This window comes from Rhinopithecus roxellana, chromosome 4 (assembly GCF_007565055.1).
Source record: "Rhinopithecus roxellana isolate Shanxi Qingling chromosome 4, ASM756505v1, whole genome shotgun sequence".
Lineage (NCBI taxonomy): Eukaryota > Metazoa > Chordata > Mammalia > Primates > Cercopithecidae > Rhinopithecus > Rhinopithecus roxellana.
The window spans coordinates 163,986,239-164,006,489 of NC_044552.1; positions in this window are offsets into that span (position 1 = coordinate 163,986,239).

Below are 20,251 nucleotides of genomic sequence, written 5' to 3' on the forward strand. Positions count from 1 at the left end.
GAATATCTGAGGCTGGGTAATTTATAAAGAAAAAGATTTATTTGGCTCACAATTCTGGATGGCCAGGAAGTTCAAGATCGGGTATCTGCACCTGGTGAAGGCCTCAGGCTGCTTCCACTCATGGTAGAAGGGGAAGGGACACTATGTGTGTAGAGATCACATGGCCAGAGAGTGAGGGTGGAAGTGCCAGGTTTTTTGTTGTTGTTTTGTTTTACAACTAGCTTTGGTGGGAACTAGTAAAGTGAGAACTCCCTTACCTGTGCTCCCCGCAGGAAGGCATTAGTCTATTTATGAGGGATCTACCTGCCATAACCCAAACACCCCACTAGCCCGCATCTCCCAACACCACCACACTGGGGATTAAATTTCAGTGTGGGATTTGGAGAGGACAAATATCCAAACCATAGCAGTCTTACAGTACTTAAATTAGAATCATTTGTGGAGTTTCTAAAAGGTATGCATTCCTGGGCCCCTCTCAGGTTAGATTTACGAACACTGATCCCCAATCTGAATTTTAAAACAGCAAAATCTCATACTAGTTCTACAGATGATTCGGATAGACAATCTGGATTAAGAACCACTGTCCTGTAGTTGTGAAGTCTATGTATTTTGGTATTTTCTTTACCTTTTCTCTAACCAGTCTGAAGGAGTTTGAATTTTGGTGGTTGTACATTGTCTGCAAGAGAAACACATTAACATCTATGCACATAGAGTTCTTTGTAGTAATTTCGGATGATTGACTTGGTGGCTCCAGGTAGGAAAGCCAGGCTTCATGCAAGTTATTCAGTCACTACAGTTTTGGAGGACTGACTCTTAACCCCAACAGGCAATCACTTGTGCTATTTTAAATTTATAAAGCTATTATAAAGAGCTGCCTCCAGTAAAAAATACATATGCCACATACCCACAGACAGCAATATTAATAATTTATTATTGGAGTTAGACCTTATAATCAAAAAGCAAATGATTTAAGATAAAATTACTTTTCAAAGAATCTTCACGTCAAGCTTGATCCCAGACCAATAGAATGGGATAACAACAGGAATGTTCAGGATTTCTATACAGGGAGAAATCCAAAAGTTTGTCCTATGTGAGATTTTGCTTTTCCCACATGTTTGAAGCTGATCAGCAGATACATAAGAACCTGGAAGAAGCTGCTAAATTAAGGTTAAAAAAAAAAAAAAAAAGCAATTGTTAGCAATGTGGTGCTGAAATCAAGACTTAACTTTGAAGTGTCAAGAATGATACCCCATGCCCCATCCCCTTCATGTGATTTTTAAGAATTAGCTTTATATATTTCTCCAGGTATTAAAGTGGATGTCCACCTTTGCCATTTCAGAACCTAAAGGCAGAATCTAACGGTAAAATGAAGACAACCTCGTTAGTTCTAATAACTCAGATATTTTCATTTAGAGTAAATATTTACCATTGGCTTTGTATTCTGGGAATTAGCCCAAGACTATGCTGCTCAAATGGGTGCAAATATACTCTCAGGTTGCAATAGCATGACTAGTAGTATTTGAAGCAATAATTGTTCCATCTTGGATTATCAGTTTTGCTCTTTGCTTTGGCAAAGTTTTTGTTTTTCTATTTGTGCCAGTTGTATTAAAATGTTACTAGGTTAAAAACAAACAGATATATTTATTCACTACTGTATCCCTCTAATAATGCCTGGCATGCAGTAGGCCCCTAATATTTGTTGAATGAATGAATTATAGAATAGAGTACAAAATTAATTCTAATGTATTTTAAAGTAAAGCATGATAGTTCAAAGAAATGTTCTATTTGCCATCTACAACTTGGAATAATGTTCCTAGATCCTGCTTCATGCACTTTTGCCAGCAGAGGTGGATGCCTTCGGGAAAAAGTTGGATAAATGCTGATCTAAGGCAACACATCTAAATGGTTATGTGAACATTTCCCAGTTGAGGTAAAACTAAGAGGAATGATAATAACATCTCATCAATTTAAAGGATGAGTTCACTGATTGTACTGTCATACTCCAGAGATACATGTGCCAAGAAGCAAAGAGATACACTCTTGTATTCCAGAAAAACGATGATTTGTAAGTGTTCAGTATTTGTGTTATTTGTGTGGCAGCCCTTTTAGGTGTAATGAAGTGTAACAGAAAAGTAAGTGAACTACTTCAAATAGTTCTCAATGTTTGTCTTTCAGAGGACATACGAGTCAGGCAGCAAAAGTTGGAGCCATTGTATGATTGTGTGTCAAAATGAGAGTCACACACTTCAAGACCTATAGGGACTAATTTTAGAAGAAGACTCTTCAGAACAGATGACACATGAAATGTGAGTTTATGTAAACATGTAGATTTGAGTAGCATTAGTTTGTTTTCTGTTTAGGAACTGTATCAAGGTGACAAAGATGAAAGAATGCTGCTGGAAAGGTATATCATTAAATTTTCAGGCTTCCATTGGTGAATTTTCAAGTAACCTTTCACTTAAGTTACTTGTATCAGAGGATGGATGACGGGGTCATTTAAATTGTTGGACAAAGTCATGAAAGGATTTTAAAATTTTGTCATAAAAATAGACAATGATGTTTTTAATTTTACATCTAAAATGAATTTGCATTATCCTGTGTTAGTGGCTGAATCTCAACTCAGTTCTCATTTTTTAGTTCAACTTTTAACCTTATTTTCATTGACACCATGGACAGCACAGCAAAAAAAAAAAAAAAAAAAAAACACACAATTTTCCTTTTCTGTTATTGATTTGGAATGATCACTTTAAAAGAGCCATCAAATACACCTACATGTTGAGCCACTCTTTATTATTAAGGTGAAAAGTTCATTTCAGTTAAGGTATTTGAGTGCTATTATGTGCCAGCCTTTCTTTGCATTAATGTTTTTTTTTCCTCCCCTCCATAAAGTGAAGAAAAAAAATTAGCCATGAGTTTTAATATTCTGGTCAGCACCTTATCCATTTGTAGCCACACCAACAAATTTTTTCTGTGATAGACCAAACTTACAAAGTCACTGCAATTTCAGCAAGCCCCATTCCCAGCATGAGTGCTGTCCACGGTCCTGAACCATCAATGCTAAATAGTATTTAGTTGTTGATCTTCATCCTGTCGTGCAGCTACATATTCCAGGAATACTGAACCAAGTGAGGAGAAAGATAGCAGTGAGTTGCCGCAAAGGAGGTGAGGGGAGGGGAGAGAGAGCAAGTGAGAAAAAGAGAGACTAGTGGTGATGTTTTTAAATAATTGAAGTAAAAAAGAGAGAGACAGAAGAGGTTCTACCCAGTCCACCAAAGCTTTTTAATTTCCTTACATAATTAACATGATGAATTTTTAAATAATTATTCTATTTAGTTTTGTTTTTCCACCTTTTGGCCATTTCTACTACATATTTACTTATTTAAAAAAATACTTGCTAGACCTTCCTCTTATGGCTACTGCCTATCTCTACCTTTGCAGCTGTTCTCCTTTAAAGAATAATCTCCATTAGTTTTCTTGACTTCTTCATCTCCCTGCACAAAGATGAAGGGTATTTAGCTCTGAAAATCCTTTACTGTTGAATATTTAGATTGTTTTCAATTTTTACATAATGAACAATGCATCATGGGATTATTGGCTGCAAATAAATAGGAAACGTAAAAGAAGTTTTAAGTTTAAATTTTTTTTAAAAAAAGCTAAACACAAAATATTTGCCAAAGATAAAGGGTTGCAAAGCTACCTTACGATGCACTCTTATACCAATACTAAAATAAAACTTACAACAACAAAATTAGTGATTAGGAAATTACAGTTTTGATGAACTTGGCATTTCAATCAAAGTCATATTTGCCACCATTCTCTCAGTAGCTTTAGGCCAATTTCCAAATTGCTTTCAACAAATTAGTTTTATTTGTTTATATTATATATGTATAATTTAAATTATATTTATAATTTTTTCAGTCAGATTTCCTGGAGAACAATAGTTGTTAGGTGCCTACCAGAAAATAAGACTAGAAAGTCATGTTGGAGCCATATTGTGGAAGGCTAAGGAAGTGGGATGGGAGCAAAGGTCATGTCAATTATATACTAAGCTTATATTCTATGCAAACTAACCCCTTCCTACCACATATATTATTGAAAAATTATTTGCCTGCTATTTTATCAATAAGTGTTTTATAAAGTAAAATTTTTCTTATTACAACTATATCTTAAAAACACCAATAAAATTGCCAGATCATTAATATTCCTGCTTTTATTATTGTAAGATAAGGTACCAGTTCTTCAAATACACCTTTGAGTAGAAGGATGGAACTGAAAATTGATTTGGGTTTATTTAAGAGAAAAAGAAACCTTTCAATCCTAAATCTCAGATTTTTAATAGCATTTTTCTTGTTTGAGTATGGCCAGTTTCCTATTTATTTCCTATTTCTTATTGTTTGACAGTGCCCATTTATATTGGAAAATCAAAATGGAAAAGTAAATTAGAAAATATAAGTCCTTCAACTTAAAGATGTACGATATTGGTATTTGGTTGCATAAGTTTCTAGTCAGAGGTTTTTCTAGTCATTTCTGTTCAAAAGTGGAATCTACCAGAATGTACACGTGATGATGGACCTTGTCTGTCTGCTCCCCAGTTTATTGTTACTCCGAGAATACTGCCTAGCAGAGGGCAGGCAGTCTGTAAATACTTCTTGAGTGTATACATGAATAAGTCCTTTTGTACTACTGTTTTATAACATTGTAATTTTTATTTTATTTTTTTGAGATAGGGTCTCACTTGTCACCCAGGCTGGAATGCAGTGGCATGATCTCAGCTCACTGCAGCCTTGACCTCCTGTGCTCAAGCCATCCTCCCACCTTAGCCGCCAAATTAACTGGGACTACAGGCATACGCTACCAACCTGGCTTACTATTATTATTATTTGTATTTTTTGTAGAGATGGGGTTTCACCATGTTGCTCAGTGTGGTCTTGAACTCCTGAGCTCAAGCAATCTGCATGCCTCGGCCTCCCAAAGTGCTAGGGATTACAGGCATAAGCCACCACATCTGGCCCCTGTAATTTTTAAAATACACAATTTGTTAGATATATAGGTTGGGATAAACAAAAATGTGACAAAGGAGCGTCCCTCTGCCAATTTAGAAATATGGATAAAAATACTTAAAGATACACGAAGCTTTGGGTAATTGCCATACACACACTCTACCCCCAGTATACCAGTATTTTACAAATTTTAAAACAAGTAACAAATATTTGTTTACAATACCATTCTGCCTAAAATTTATCTATTAGCCAAATTGCTTTATGCATTTGGTCAAATTGCATTTAGTCAAATTGTTTTCAGCCAAACCTTATGCGCACATGCTAGCCAGTGGGATGATAAAAGACAAGAGATGTAATCTGTCTGCTTAAGGTATTCTCATATTTCTGTGCACATAAATACAGTATTGAATGAAAACTTACAGGGTGCTCCAGGGTCACAAAGGAGGGACATCTAAGTTAACCTGGGATTGGGATGGCCCAAGGAGTCTTCTCAAAAGAAGTGCTTGAAATGACCAGTTGGAGGGCAGGAGCTGTATTTTATTTGGCTTTATATTTACAGCTTTGTAGAGAATCTATACAAAACAATTATTGGATGAAATAATCATTGAAATCTGAAATAATTATTCATGTAGTAATTTATTGGATGAATAAATGAAATCAAGTTGAAGATGCATGGGAACATGTTTAAACTGTTGTATCTTGGAATTTAAGCTGGATGAAAAAATAAGTCAAAGGAAGCATTAATGTGGGGAGAAATGGAAGCTACATATCTCTTTTTTCAAATCAAAGATTATTCCTAATGGGAAAAAAGGAAAAGAGAGAAAATTTGAATCCTGGGAGATTGAGATCGGAGAGAAGCATAAGAGACTTAGGTTTCTGAGAAGTTCTTTCAGATAATGACAAGTTCAAGAGTGGTTCTTTGAGGTAGGAGATGGGTGAAGTGGGGCAAAAATAATAGTTATTTAATGATATTAATAAGTTATGAGGTTAGAATGTTAAGGATAGGTTATAGAGAGGACACTGAAACTGCCAAAGATATGGTAACTCAGATATGTTAGTTGGTCTTAACTCAAAAGGTAGAAAGACAGTCATAGTCTTATATTCCTGTAATTTGCACCAGATTTAAAAGATGGAATACTGAGTTCAAAGACTCAGAAATGGTTTATTTTGATTAGATGCTTCCCAAATGGCATTAATATTTAAAGAGAAAAAAAGAAAAAGAAAGAAAAAAATCCCAACAAAACTTAGATTTTTCAAGACATGAGACTATTGCGGCTAAAACTGTACAAAAAAAGAAAAAAAAAACATTGTCTACACTTTTATTGGAAAGATGAATTCCATGTGCAGGTGGCAAGATGAATTGTGTGTGTGGGTGACCTGGCCCAAGTAATGGTCTCAGTGTGAATGCTTACGCTAAATATGTCCTTAGAAATAAAAACTAGACTTCTTCTTAAATATACTGGATTAAAATGATCCTGAATTAATTCATCTAAACATTGAAATAACTTGCTTTTCTACTTCAAACACAATTTTGCTTAGGAGATCTTTTGATACTGAAGCAAAGAAGTGGCCTTGGGGCTCTTTCTAAGGGTAGAAATCTTGGATAAAAATGTGTGTGTGAGTGTGTAGGGGCGGGGCGGGGGGGCGGATCAGAATGTGGAATTCAAGCCACTGCATCTGCAGTTGGGAGGAAAGGAAGCGAGTTGGGTTGGGAATGCACCTAATCCCCTCCAGTATTAAAAGGTGGAAAAATGCCAGTGAAAGTTCAAGGTTTAAGATTATTACAAAGGTGGGGAGGGTTATTAAATCACATATTTAAATAACAGTGAAGTGCAGAGCTATATTGGAGCCTGAAGCAAAGGAAAAATTTGTGTTATTTAACATTTTGATGTTTATTTTGTACATCATAGATTTTACATTAATTTTGATTTTTATATATATTCCATTAAAATATTATTTCTTTTGATTAGTGAGTTTCAGTGCCTCCTTAAAGTTTGCACCTGAGACCAATGCCTCACTCACCTCACTGTAGTCCTCAGCAGATCAAGAAGGCTTTCAGGTTCCGTGATCTCAATCTCCAAGACCATTAGGCAGAAAGGCCTGTAAATGGAACCACATGGGGTTTCAGGCAAGGGAGGCTTCATTGCTGAAATGATAGTGCTCAATGGATAAACAAAATGAAGCCATGTTATTGCTGGCCCCAAACAGATAGTTAAACAAACTATCTGTATGATAAAAGGACCTGGAAATCACTGGGATGTGGGCTGTTGCTACAAGCCCAAGACACTGAAAAATAGGTTATTAATTTTGGTCACACCCAGTCCAAACATATCTAAATGTGGTAGAATCATGAAATTAAATCGAAGTATACTCCCTATATGGTGGTTTTGTTTATATGATGGAACTTAGGCTGTTTTGAAAATATAGATCTAGAACATGTTTCACCTATACTTTTGGGATAAAGTTTTTTGGAAACCTTCTTGATCACTCTTGATATTATTTGGGATATATTTTCTGATGTTTACATTTTGTTTTTAAGATGTCAGATGGATTAATCTCTAAAGTTCCTTGTAAGAAACTAGGATCTGTTACTAAAGTTGTTTACAAGATAATTATTTTCCTTTTAAAAGGCAAAAGGTAATTATTGACCCTAAAGCCATGAAAATAATGTTAAAGGAGAGAGTTAGGCAAATCTTCAAAGGTATGCATTTAATGTGTTGTTCCTTTCCTTGCTACTATCAGCTAATTTTATGGGATTCTATTTGAGATAGGAAGTATCTCTGTGCACGTGTAGTTTTTATATAGGAGGGTTGGAGTTTTCTCTTTCTGACATTGACACTCAACTGATAATGAACCTCCACACTTTTGAGCCAGCCCTAGGGAGCTTGAACACAAGAGAAAAAAAGATAGTGAAGATTTAATACTTAAATCTTAATATTTTAGTTCATCACTGAAATTTGACACATTGCTTAGTATGAAGATATATGATACAGTTGGTCAGACTTGTGAAAAAATAGTGAGAATTGGAATAATAGGCTCTTTAACTGTGAGAGCTTGAAAAAAAATCCTTGAACCCCTGATTTTCAATTTCCTCATCTGTAAAATTAGGATAATAATACTTCGTTAATATAAATAACTTAGAAAAATTGATCAACATGTTCCAAATTGGTCACTTACCAGGGAAGGAAGTGTTTCAAGAGACTCTGTCTATGAATCTCTTATCTTTCACATTTCACCTATTCCACTTACCCTACACAATTAACTTACAATGAAGAAGTATAATCCTTTGTCTTCTTTTTGCCATTGTTAAAAATATATACATATATATAAATATATAATTCAAGAAAAGAAATAAAAGCTTATTTCGATGTGCAGACTGTACCTCCCTCAGTTACAACTGCATAAATGCTGTCATGTATTCACATCTGTAGCAACAAAACGTTCTCAATTTAGAACAATTCTGAAGGGCATCTCAGCTCCTTAGCTTCCTATTCAAATACCTGTTGTCTCTGTTACAACTGCAATGTAGTTCAACTTTTGACTCTGCCCAAACGTGCTTCTTTCATTTCCTCACAGACTGTTCCTAAGAGTACTTCATCTTCATGTAAATCTTAGACTGCTTCCTGGGGGAGCCAAAACTAAAACGTCTTATAAAATGATTTAAATCACCAAGATGACTCAGTGGCAGCATAGCAGTAGATCAGAACTAGCTGAGGGCAGATTTTGGAAGGATGAGTCTTGAACTAGTGCCCTTGGCTACTGCCCATAGACCCCAAGTCTTGCTAGAGAAAATGATTCTAGGTGGGCCTTGGAAATGTGTGGGAGCACATATCTATACAACAGCACCTCAGTCTACCAGCACCAATTTACTGTAGTCCATTGTCATGCCACTGATAAAGACATTCCCAAGACTGGGTAATTTATAAAGAAAAAGAGGTTTAATGGACTCACAGTTTCACGTGACTGGGGAGGCCTCATAATCATGATGGAAGGTAAAAGGCACTTCTCACATGGTGGAAGACAAGAGAAGAGAATGATAGCCAAGCAAAAGGGGTTCCCCCTTATAAAACCAACAGATCTCAGGAGATTTATTTGCTAGCACAAGAACAGTGTGGGGAAAACTGCCCCCATGATTCAATTATCTCTCCCTGGGTCCCTCCCACAACACAAGGTAATTATAGGAGCTACAATTCAAGGTGAGATTTGGATGGGGACACAGCCAAATTATATCACTAATATATGTTGTGAAATAGCTAACAAAATATTAGCAAATGGAATCCAGCTATTTAAATAAAGGATTATTCAGGATGACTAAATGCAATGAATCACATCAATACAAAGTTGGTCTAAAGATCCAAAAATTACTTTTATGAAATACACAATGCAGTGAAGAAAATATATCGTAATAGCATCATATTAGGCAAAGAAAAGTTACTTGACCAAATCAAAACTCAATTTTGATATAAAATTCTCAGCAAATTAAGATAGAAAAGTACTTTGTAAACCTGATAAAGAAGATCTACAACAAACCTACAGATAACATCACACATAATGGAGAAAGACTAAATGCTTTCCTCTCAAAGTAGGGAACAAGGTAAGGATCATTCCTATCATTTTTATTTAACATTAGGTTTTACCCAGTGCAATAAATAAAATAAATAGAAAATAAGGCAGCCAGTTTAGAAAGGAAGGAATAAAACTCTCTTTATTCTCAAAAACTTAATATTGTATTCTCAAGATGTTTACAAAAACAATTCTAGAAATAATTCTTAGTAAGTTCATGAGGTACAACAATATTGTGTTTCTATATAATGATAAAAACAAATTAAGATAAAATGCAATTTGCACTTAGCACCAAAAAATAAAACATATAAGAATAAACTTAACAAAACAAATGCAAAATCTTTACACAAAAAAAAGGTAAAACATTAGTGAGAGAATTTAGAGGATCAAAATAAATAGGAAGATTCATCAAGACCCGGTGTATTAGTCTATTCTCATGATGCTGGTAAAGACATACCCAAGAAGGGGAAATTTACAAAAGAAAGAGGTTTAATGAACTTACAGTTTCACGTGGCTGGGGAAGCCTCACGATCATGGTGGAAGTCAAGGAGGAGCAAGTCACATCTTACATGGATGGCAGCAGGCAAAGAGAGCTTAAACTCCCATTTTTAAAATCATCAGATCTCATTAGACAAATTTACTATCATGAGAACATCATGGGAAAGTCCCACCCCCATGATTCAATTACCCCCAACCAGGTTCCTCCCACAACATGTAGGAATTGTGGGAGTTACAATTCAAGATGAAGTATGGGTGGGAACACAGCCAAACCATATCATTCTGCCCCGGGCCCTCCCAAATCTCATGCCCTCACATTTCAAACCCAATCATGCCTTCCTAACAGTCCTCCAAAGTCTTAACTCGTTTCAACATTAACTCAAAAGTCCATAGTCCAAAGTCTCACCTGAGACAAGGCAAGTCCTTTCCACCTATGAGCCTGTAAAATCAAAAGGAAGTTAGTTACTTCCTACATACAATGGAGGTATAGGAATTGGGTAAATATAGCCATTCCAAATGGGAGACATTGGCCAAAACAAAGGGGCTATAGGCCCCATGCAGGTTCAAAATCCAGTGGGGCAGTCAAATCTTAAAGCTCCAAGATGATCTCCTTTGACTCCATATACAAATGGCCAACAATCATATGAAAAAAATCCTCAACATCACTAATTATCAGGGAAATGCAAATGAAAGCCATAATGAGATACCACCTTACTCCCGCAAGAATGGCCACAATCAAAAAATTAAAAAAAAATAGATGTTGGCGTGGATGTGCTGAAAAAAGGAACACTTTTACACTGCTGGTGGAAATGTAAACTAGTACAACCACCATGGAAAACAATGTGAAGATTCCTTAAATAACTAAAAGTAGAACTACCATTTGATCCAGCAATCCCACTACTGAGTATCTACTCAGAGGAAAAGAAGTCATTATACGAAAAAGATACTTGCACACTCATGTTTATAGCAGCACAATTTGCAATTGCAAAATGTGGAACCAGCCCAAATGCCCATCAATCAATGAGTGGATAAAGAAACTGTTATACACACACACACACACACACACACACACACACACACACTGGATACTACTCAGCCATAAAAAGGAATGAATTAATGGCATTCACAGCAACCTGTATGTAATTGGAGACTATTATTCTAAGTGATGTAACTCAGGAACAGAAAACCAAACATCATATGATCTCACTCATAAGTGGGAGCTAAGTTCTGAGGATGCAAAGTATTAAGAATGATAAAATAACTCTGGGGACTCAGGGGAAAGGGTGGGAAGGGGGTGAGGGATACAAGACTACAAACTGGGTTCAGTGTATACTGCTTGGGTGGTAGTACTCCAAAATCTCACAAATCACCACTAAAGAACTTACTCATTAACCAATTACCACCTGTGCCCCAAAAGCCTATGAAAATAAATTTTTAAAACAATTGGGGTAAACAGAAAAGAGCATATTTAACAGCCATCTACTGGGCTGAAAAACCACAGATTGCTGGTGTCATAGAAGTTGCACATCCGTGATACCACTGCCCTTTCCGGGGATCCCCCATGCTTGAGCCACTGTGTTACTGGAAAGCAGTCCCGATCCAGATCCCAAGAGAAGGTTCTTGAACCTTCCACAAGAAAGAATTCAGGGTGAGTCCATAGAGCAAAGTGAAAGATAGTTAATAAAGAAAATAAGAGAATAAAAGAATGGGTACTTCATAGGCAGAGCAGTGGCATGGGCTGCTCAACTGAATATATTTCTAGTTATTTCTTGATTATATGCTAAACAAGGGGTGGATTATTCATGAGTTTTCTGGGAAAGGAGCAGAGATTTTCCAGAACTGAGAGCTCCTCCTCTCTTTAGACTATATAGGGTAACTTTCAGACATTGCCATGGCATTTGTAAACCGTCATAGTGCTGGTGAGAGTGTCTTTTAGCATAATGCATTATTATTAGCATATAATGAGCAGTGAGGACAACCAGAGATCACCTGCATCACCATCTTGGTTTTGGTGGGTTTTGACCGGTTGCTATGCCACATCCTGTTTTATCAGCAAAGTCTTTCTGACCCGTACCTTTTGCTGACTTCCCATCTCATCCTGTGACTAAGAATGTCTAGTCTCCTAGGAATGCAGCCCAGTAGGTCTCAGCCTTATTTTACCCAGCCCCTATTCAAGATGGAGTCACTCTGGTTTGAAAACCTCTGACAACTGCATCACCAGATCACACACAGACAACCCCACAGTCCCCTCTGACTTCCGCAAGCACAGAGAACTAGTGGGTCCCAGGTAGTAATGGATTGCCTGGTGACTACCCCTTCGTGCTGACTGCCCCTAAGGGAATACAGAAAGCACAGCTTGCCAAAGCCCCCTTTAGGACAAAGGTAACATGAGTGTAAGTGCCAGTAGCTGAAGGAGACACCACCAAGGCCCAGGAATGGACTTAGAGAGAGAGTCACATCTTGTCTTCCACCACTCCTCACCAGAACACTGCTTCAGATGCACTAAAATAAAAATGGGCAAATACAGTGAGTAGGAGCCTATCTGCTGGCCCTCACTGTTAAGTGCTACCAACTGGAAGGCAGCCTGAATTATACCACAAAACAAAATTACATTGCTACAACAAGCAACATCTGAGAAAGCCACTGCATGAACCTAGCTGCAAATAAGGAACCTATACAGAACCTTGGCACCCTAAAAGCACCTAGAAATGAAGCCAATTGATCAGACATCATATACACCACTGTTGTATCCCTAAGGGGAAAAAGATTAAAAAATAATGAAAATCCATCCATATGATAGCAAATTAAAAATGAGAGAAGAATCAGCTATCTCAGATGAGAAAAAACGAGTGCAAGAACTCTGGACATAAAAAAGCCACAGCATTCTATCACCTCCACAGAAGCCCACTAGCTCCCAAGCAATGGATCCTAAAAAAAGAAATGTCAGAAATGACAGACATAGAATTCAGAATATGGATGGCCAAAAAACTCAACCAGATTCAAGAGAAAAATTAAATCCAACAAAAAGAACCTAGAAAAATCCAAGTTTTGAAAGATGACATACCTTTATTAAGAAAGAACTAAGCAGAATTTCTGGAATTGAAAAATTTATGACAGAAATTTCAAATTACCATTGGAAGCCTTAACAACAGACCAGACCATGCAGAAAAAAGAATTCCTCAGTTCAGAGACCATTCCTTCAAATCAACCCAGTCAGACAAAAATAAATAAAAAAGATTTAAAAAAATCAACAAAGCCTTTAAGAAATATGGAATTACGTAAAATAATCAATCTTGTGATTCACTGGCATTCATGAGAGAGAAGAGAATGTAAGCAACTTGGAAAATATATTTAAGAATATAGTCTGAAATTTCCCCAAGCTTGCTAGAGAATTCAATAATACAGACACAAAAAATTCAGAGAATTCCTGTGAGATATTACACAAGATGACAATCCTGAAAGCATATAGTCATCAGATTTTCCAAAGTGAACATGAAAGAAACAATCTTAAAGGCAGCTAGAGAAAAGAGCCATATCACCTATAAAGGTATGTCCATCAGTCTAACAGCAGACTTCACAACAGAAATTGTACAAGCCACAAGAGACTGGGGGCCTGTTTGTAGCAATCTTAAAGAAAATAAAGTCCAACTAAAAATTTCATATTCCACCAAGCTAAGCTTCATAAATGAAGCAGAAATAAAGTATTTTCCAGGTAAGCAATCACTAACGGAATCTGTTACTACCAGACCGGCCATATACGAGATGCTTAAGGGAGTTCTAAACACAGAAATGAAGGAACAGTGTCTGCTACCATCAAAACATATATAAGTACAATGCCCACAGATGCAACAAAGCAACCACACAATGGAGATTACAAAGCAACAGCTAACAACACCATAACCTCACATAAAAATATTAACCTTCAATGTAAACATTCAAAACACTCCACTTAAAAGACACAGACTAGCAAACTGTATTTAAAAAAACAACATCCAGGTCAGGCGCGGTGGTTCACGCCTATTATCCCAGCACTTTGGGAGGCCGAGTCGGGCGGATCATGAGGTCAGGAGTTGGCGACCAGCCTGGCCAATGTAGTGAAACCCCGTCTCTACTAAAAATGCAAAAAAATTAGCCGAGTGTGATGGCGGGCGCCTGTAGTCCCAGCTATTTGGGAGGCTGAGGCAGGAGAATTGCTTGAACGCAGAGGGGGAGGCGGAGGTTGCAGTGAGCCGAGATCGCGCACCACTGCACTCCAGCCTGGGCGACACAGTAAGACTCTGTCTCAAAAACAAAAACAAAAACAAAAAACAAGATCCAACCTTCTACTGTCTTAGCAAGACCCATCTCACATGGAATGACACTCATAGGCTCAAAGTAAAGGGATGGAGAAAATAGCACACAAATGAAAAACAAAAAAAAGAGCAGGATCCCTTTTCTTTTATTTTTCCTTTTTTTTTTTTTTTTTCTTTTTTTTGAGACTGAGTCTCGCTCTTTTGCCCAGGCTGGAGTGCAGTGGCGCCATCTCAGCTCACTGCAACCTCCGCCTCCTGGGTTCAAGCAATTCTCCTGCCTCAGCTCCCGAGTAGCTGAGACTACAGGCGCGCACCACCATACCCAGCTAATTTTTTGTATTTTTAGTAGGGACAGGATTTTATCATGCTAGCCAGGCTAGTCTCAAACTCCTGACCTTGTGATCTGCCCACCTCGGTCTTCCAAAGTGCTGGGATTACAGGCCTGAGCCACCGCACCCGGTCAGGATCCCTATTCTTACATCAGATAAAACAAACTTTAAACCAGCAACAGTATAAAAGGACAAAAAAAGAAAATACGTAATGATGGAGGATTTAATGCAACAAAAAAATTTAAATATACACAACCAGCATTGGAGCACTCAGATGTATGAAGCAATTACTAATAAATCCGAAAAAAGACTTAGCCTTTTCTGAAGTCCCTCCACACAGTAATCAGTGGAGGGACTTGAACACCCTATTGCAGCATTAGACAGATCATGGAGGCAGAAAACTAATGAAGAAATTCTGGACTTAAAGTCAATATTTGATATCTACAAAATACTCCACCCAACAACCACAGAATATACATTCTTCTCATCTAGACATGGAATATATTATAAAATTGACCACATGCTGAGTCATAAAGCAAAACTCAAGAAATTAAAAAAAAATGATATATCAAGTATCCTCTTGCACCACAGTAGAATAGGAATAGAAATCAATACCAAGAAGAACTCTCAGAACCACGCAAATACTTTCCAAGTATGGAAGGTAAACAATTTGTTCCTGAATGACTTTTGGGTAAACAATGAAATAAAGGTAGAAATTTAAAAATTCTTCAAAACAAATGAACATAGTGACACAAAGTACCAAAACCTCTGGAATGCAGAAAAAGCAGTGTTGAGAGGAAAATGTATGGTGCTAAACACCTACATCAAGATGATAGAAAGATCTCAACAACCTAACATCACACCTAAAAGAACTTGAAAATCAAAAACAAAGTAAGCCCAAACCTAGCATACAAAAATAATTAAAATCAGAGCAAAACTAAATGAAATTGAGACCTAAAACAAAATTAAATAAAACCCAACTAAACAAAAGGTTGATTCTTTTTTATTGCTGTTGTTGTTTTTGTTTTAGGAAGAATATTGCTCTGCCACCCAGGCTGGAGTACAGTGGTGTGATCACAGCTCACAGCAACCTCTGCCTCTCAGGCTCAAGCAATCCTCCCACCTCAGCCTCCCAAGTAGCTGGGACCGTAGGCCTGAGCCACCATGCCGGGCTAATTTTTTCTACTTTTGGTGGAGATGGGGTTTCACCATGTTGCCCAGGCTGGTCTCGAAATCCTGAGCTCAAGCCATCATCTGCCTCAGTCTCACAGTGCTGGGATTACAGGCATGTCCCTTGAAAGGATAAAAATAGTCAATAGATGGCTATCTAAATTAATAAAGAAAAAAAGATCCAAAAAACACAATCAGAAATGACAAAGATGGCTTTACAACAGATTCCGCAGAAATACAAATGATCCTCAGAGGCTACTATGAACATTTCTAAGATAATGCTTCCCTTATAACTCAAGTCGTGGCTATTTTCTTTCTCGCTATCGGGGTTTTGCCTTCCTTTTTACTTATTGCTCCTTTCAGATTATTAGCCCACTCTCCTCCATAAAAACACTCAGTTTTGAGTTTCATGTCATCTATTCGTATCACCCATTATCTATTTACTGTTATTATTATTCCTCTTTTTCCTGAGACAAGGTCTCTGTCATTCTGTTGCCCAGGCTTAAGTGCAGTGACACTCTCACAGCTCGCTGCAGGCTCAACCTCTCAGGCTCAAGCAATCCTTCCACTCTAGCCTCCTGAGTAGCTGGAATTACAGGCACGTGCCACCACACTTGGCTACTTTTTTTATTTTGTACAGACAGTGTCCCGTTATGTTGCCCAGGCTGGTCTCAAACTCCTAGGCTCAAGCAATCCTCCCACCCTAGCCTCCTGAGTAGCTGGAACTACAGGCATGTGCCACCATGCTTGGCTAATTTTTTTACTGTGTACAGACAGGGTACCCTTCTGTTGCCCAGGCTGGTCTCAAACTCCTAGGCTCGAGCGATCCTCCCACCTCAGCCCCACAAAGCACAGGAATTATAAGCATAAACCGCAGGACTCAGCCTTCATTATCTATTCTTACTGTAATTAATGACCAACTCCTAGGTTAATCCTCTCATTTCTCAAAGATTTTGGCCCCTTGATCACTGAAGGATAAAGTAAGCACATACCATTCTACTCCCATTAATTACAACTAAAAACCCCAAGTAAAATAAACTCTCAGAAGATTCCGGAAGGTGGAGAAAAGAAGGAAGACTAGCCAGAGATCACAGAATTTTAGGAATAATCCAGTGGTGAGTTCTCTGGGATTTCCCCCCGCCACCTTATATATCCAAATATGGCACTAGAGAAATCTACACTTGGAAATTCCAGCGTGCCCAGACTTTGAAAAGCCTTAGGAAGGGTCTTCTCTCTTTACTGAATAATAATAACAGTAAATAGATAATGGGTGATACGAATAGATGACATGAAACTCAAAACTGAGTGTTTTTACGGAGGAGAGTGGGCTAATAATCTGAAAGACTAGGAATACGAAGGCCCTACAGAACCAAATCTATTTGTACTCTACCCGTTCTACTACAGTCAAACCCAAAGAAGAAGCCACATTGTGCCTCCTGCACACTGGGTACTGCAGAGCCAATGTGTTTCAGCCTGTTTAACCGTCCCTGCTCTACATGAGCACAAACAGAGGTGGCATCCTATCCCCTGCCACACACACTGAGCCCTTTTAAGACTGTGAGGTAGAGTCCTGTCAGTCGTCTCCAACCTGCATTAACAGGAACAGAGGCAGCGCCTGTTTCTCTCGTTCCCATTCTGCGTTAAGTGAACGGTTGCAGATGTTGCACACACCATCACCTCCCCATTACAGAATGAGGTAAAGAGTACACAGAGGAGTCTCAATGGGGTTGGAGGGTGAATTTTTTAAATCTGTGTATACATTACTAAGCAAACCCTAAGTGATTCATGCATAAACTAAAAAAGAATCAACACAACAACAAAAGGTGTGAGAACTGAATTACTGGGTGAATACGGCTCATGTTTTAAGTTGACCTCTGAGTAGCATGTAGAGAGGCAGACCAGAATTTTATTTAATAGGTTTTGAAAACTAAATTGACTTTCAAACTATGGCTCACAAAATTAGATTGGACATATGTTATGAGTTTAGGAAAGTTGACTGTCTACTAAAATAGAAGATTTATGTAGGAACCAGAGTCTCCAAAAATATAAATATATAGGATAAAATCCAAAAGTATTTGTCATACCAAAAATCCAGGAATCCTCAACTTGAATGAAAAATGACAACAAATGCTAACACCAGGATGGCACAAATGTTGGAATTCTCTAACAAAGATTTTAAAGCAGTCATCATAAAAATACTCCAAGAAGCAATTATAAACACCTTTAAAACAAATGGCAAAATAGAAAGCCTCAGCAAAGAAATTAAAGGTATAAATAATAATTTTAAAAATTTCACAATGGAAAAATATAACAAATTTTTAAAAACTCACTAGATGGGCTCAAAAGCAGAAGAAAAACAAAAGAAGAAATAACCAATGATCTTGAAGATAGGTCAATAGAAGTTATATAATTTAGCATCATAAGGAAAATAGATGAAAGAAATGATCAGAAATTCAGGGATCTGTGGAAAGGCAACAAAATATCTAACATTTATGTCACTGGGGCAAAAAAGCAAAAGAATGAGTGTGGAATAGAAACACATTTTTTTAAAAAAAATAGTGGCTGAAACATTTTAAAATTTGGTGAAAAACATACAGATTTAAGAAGCTGTGTGAATGCCACAGAGAATAAATCAAAAATCAGAAATTTAACCTTAATGTAGCATCATACAAAGTATGTTCTCTGACAATAATGGAATTACATATAAATTAATCATTAAAAAAGAAAATCTCCAAACTCTCGAAAATTAAATAACACACTTAAAAATAATTCACAGCTCGATGAGAAAGTCTAATGGAAATTTTAAATAGTGTATATTGGACTGAATTAAAAGGAAATGACATATCAAAATCTGTTGGATACAGCTGAAATAATGTTTAAAGGGCAGACACTTCTCAAAAGAAGACATTCATGCAGCCAACAAACATATGAAAAAAAGCTTAACATCACTGATCCTTAGAGAAATGCAAATCAAAAACACAATGAGATACCATTTCATGCCAGTCAGAATGGCAATTGTTAAAAAGTCAAGAAATAACAGATGCTGGTGAGGTTGCAGAGAAATAGGAATGCTGTTACACTATTCTTGGGAATGTAAATTTGTTCAACCATTGTGGAAGACGGTGTGGCAATTCCTCAAAAATCTAGAAACAGAAATACCATTTGACCCAGCAGTCTCATTACTGGGTATATACCCAAAGGAATATAAATAATTCTATTATGAAGATACATGTGTATATTCATAACAGCACTATACACAATAGCAAAGACATGGAATCAACCTAAATGCCTATCAATGATAGACTGGATAAAGAAAATGTGGCACATATACACCATAGAATACTACACAGCCATAAAAAGGAATGAGATCATGTCCTTTGCAGGGACATGGATGGAATTGAAAGCAATTACCCTCAGCAAACTAATGCAGTAATAGAAAACTAAACACCGTATGCTGTCACCTATAAGTGGGAACTGAACAATAAGAACACACGGACACAGGGAGGGGAATGACACACACTGAGGCCTGTTAGGAGGTGGAGGGTAAGGAAGGAGAGCATTAAGAAAAATAGTTAATGCATGCTGGGCTTAATACCTAGGTAATGGGTTGATAGGTGCAGCAAACCACCATGGCACATGTTTACCTATGTAACAAACCTGCACATCCTGCACATGTACCCCAGAACTTAAAAATAAAAATGTAAAAACGAATGTTTAAAAGGAATATATAAAACTCTAGACACTTAGGGCCAGGCACGGTGGCTCACAACTGTAATCCCCAGCACTTTGGGAGGCCGACGTGGGTGGATCACTGGAGGTCAGAAGTTTGAGACCAGTTTGGCCAACATGGTGAAACCCCATCTCTACTAAAAATACAAAAATTAGCTGGGCGTGATGGTGGGTGCCTGTAATCCCAGCTACTCGGGAGGCTGAGGCAGGAGAATTGCTTGAACCCGGGAGATACATGTTGCGGTGAGCTAGGATTGTGCCACTGCACTCCAGCCTGGGTGACAGAGTGAGATTGAGTCTCAAAAAAAAAAAAAAAAACAACCAAACACTAGACACACTGGAAGAGGAGATATCACTACAGACCCCGCAAACATTAAAAGGATGAGAATGGAATACTGCAGAGAACTCTGCAAACATAAGTTCAACAACTTGGATGAAATTCATAAAATCCTTTAAAACCGTAAACTACCAATATGCATCCAAGATGAAAGAGATCATCTGAACAGTCCTATAACAACTTAAAAGTTTGAATTTGCAGTTTAAAAACCACCTAAAATAGAAGTCTCCAAACTCATACAGTTTCACTGTAAATTTTATTAAACATTTAAAGAAATGACACCAGTTCTAGATAATCTGTTCCAGAAAACAGAAAATGAGGAAACACTTCTCA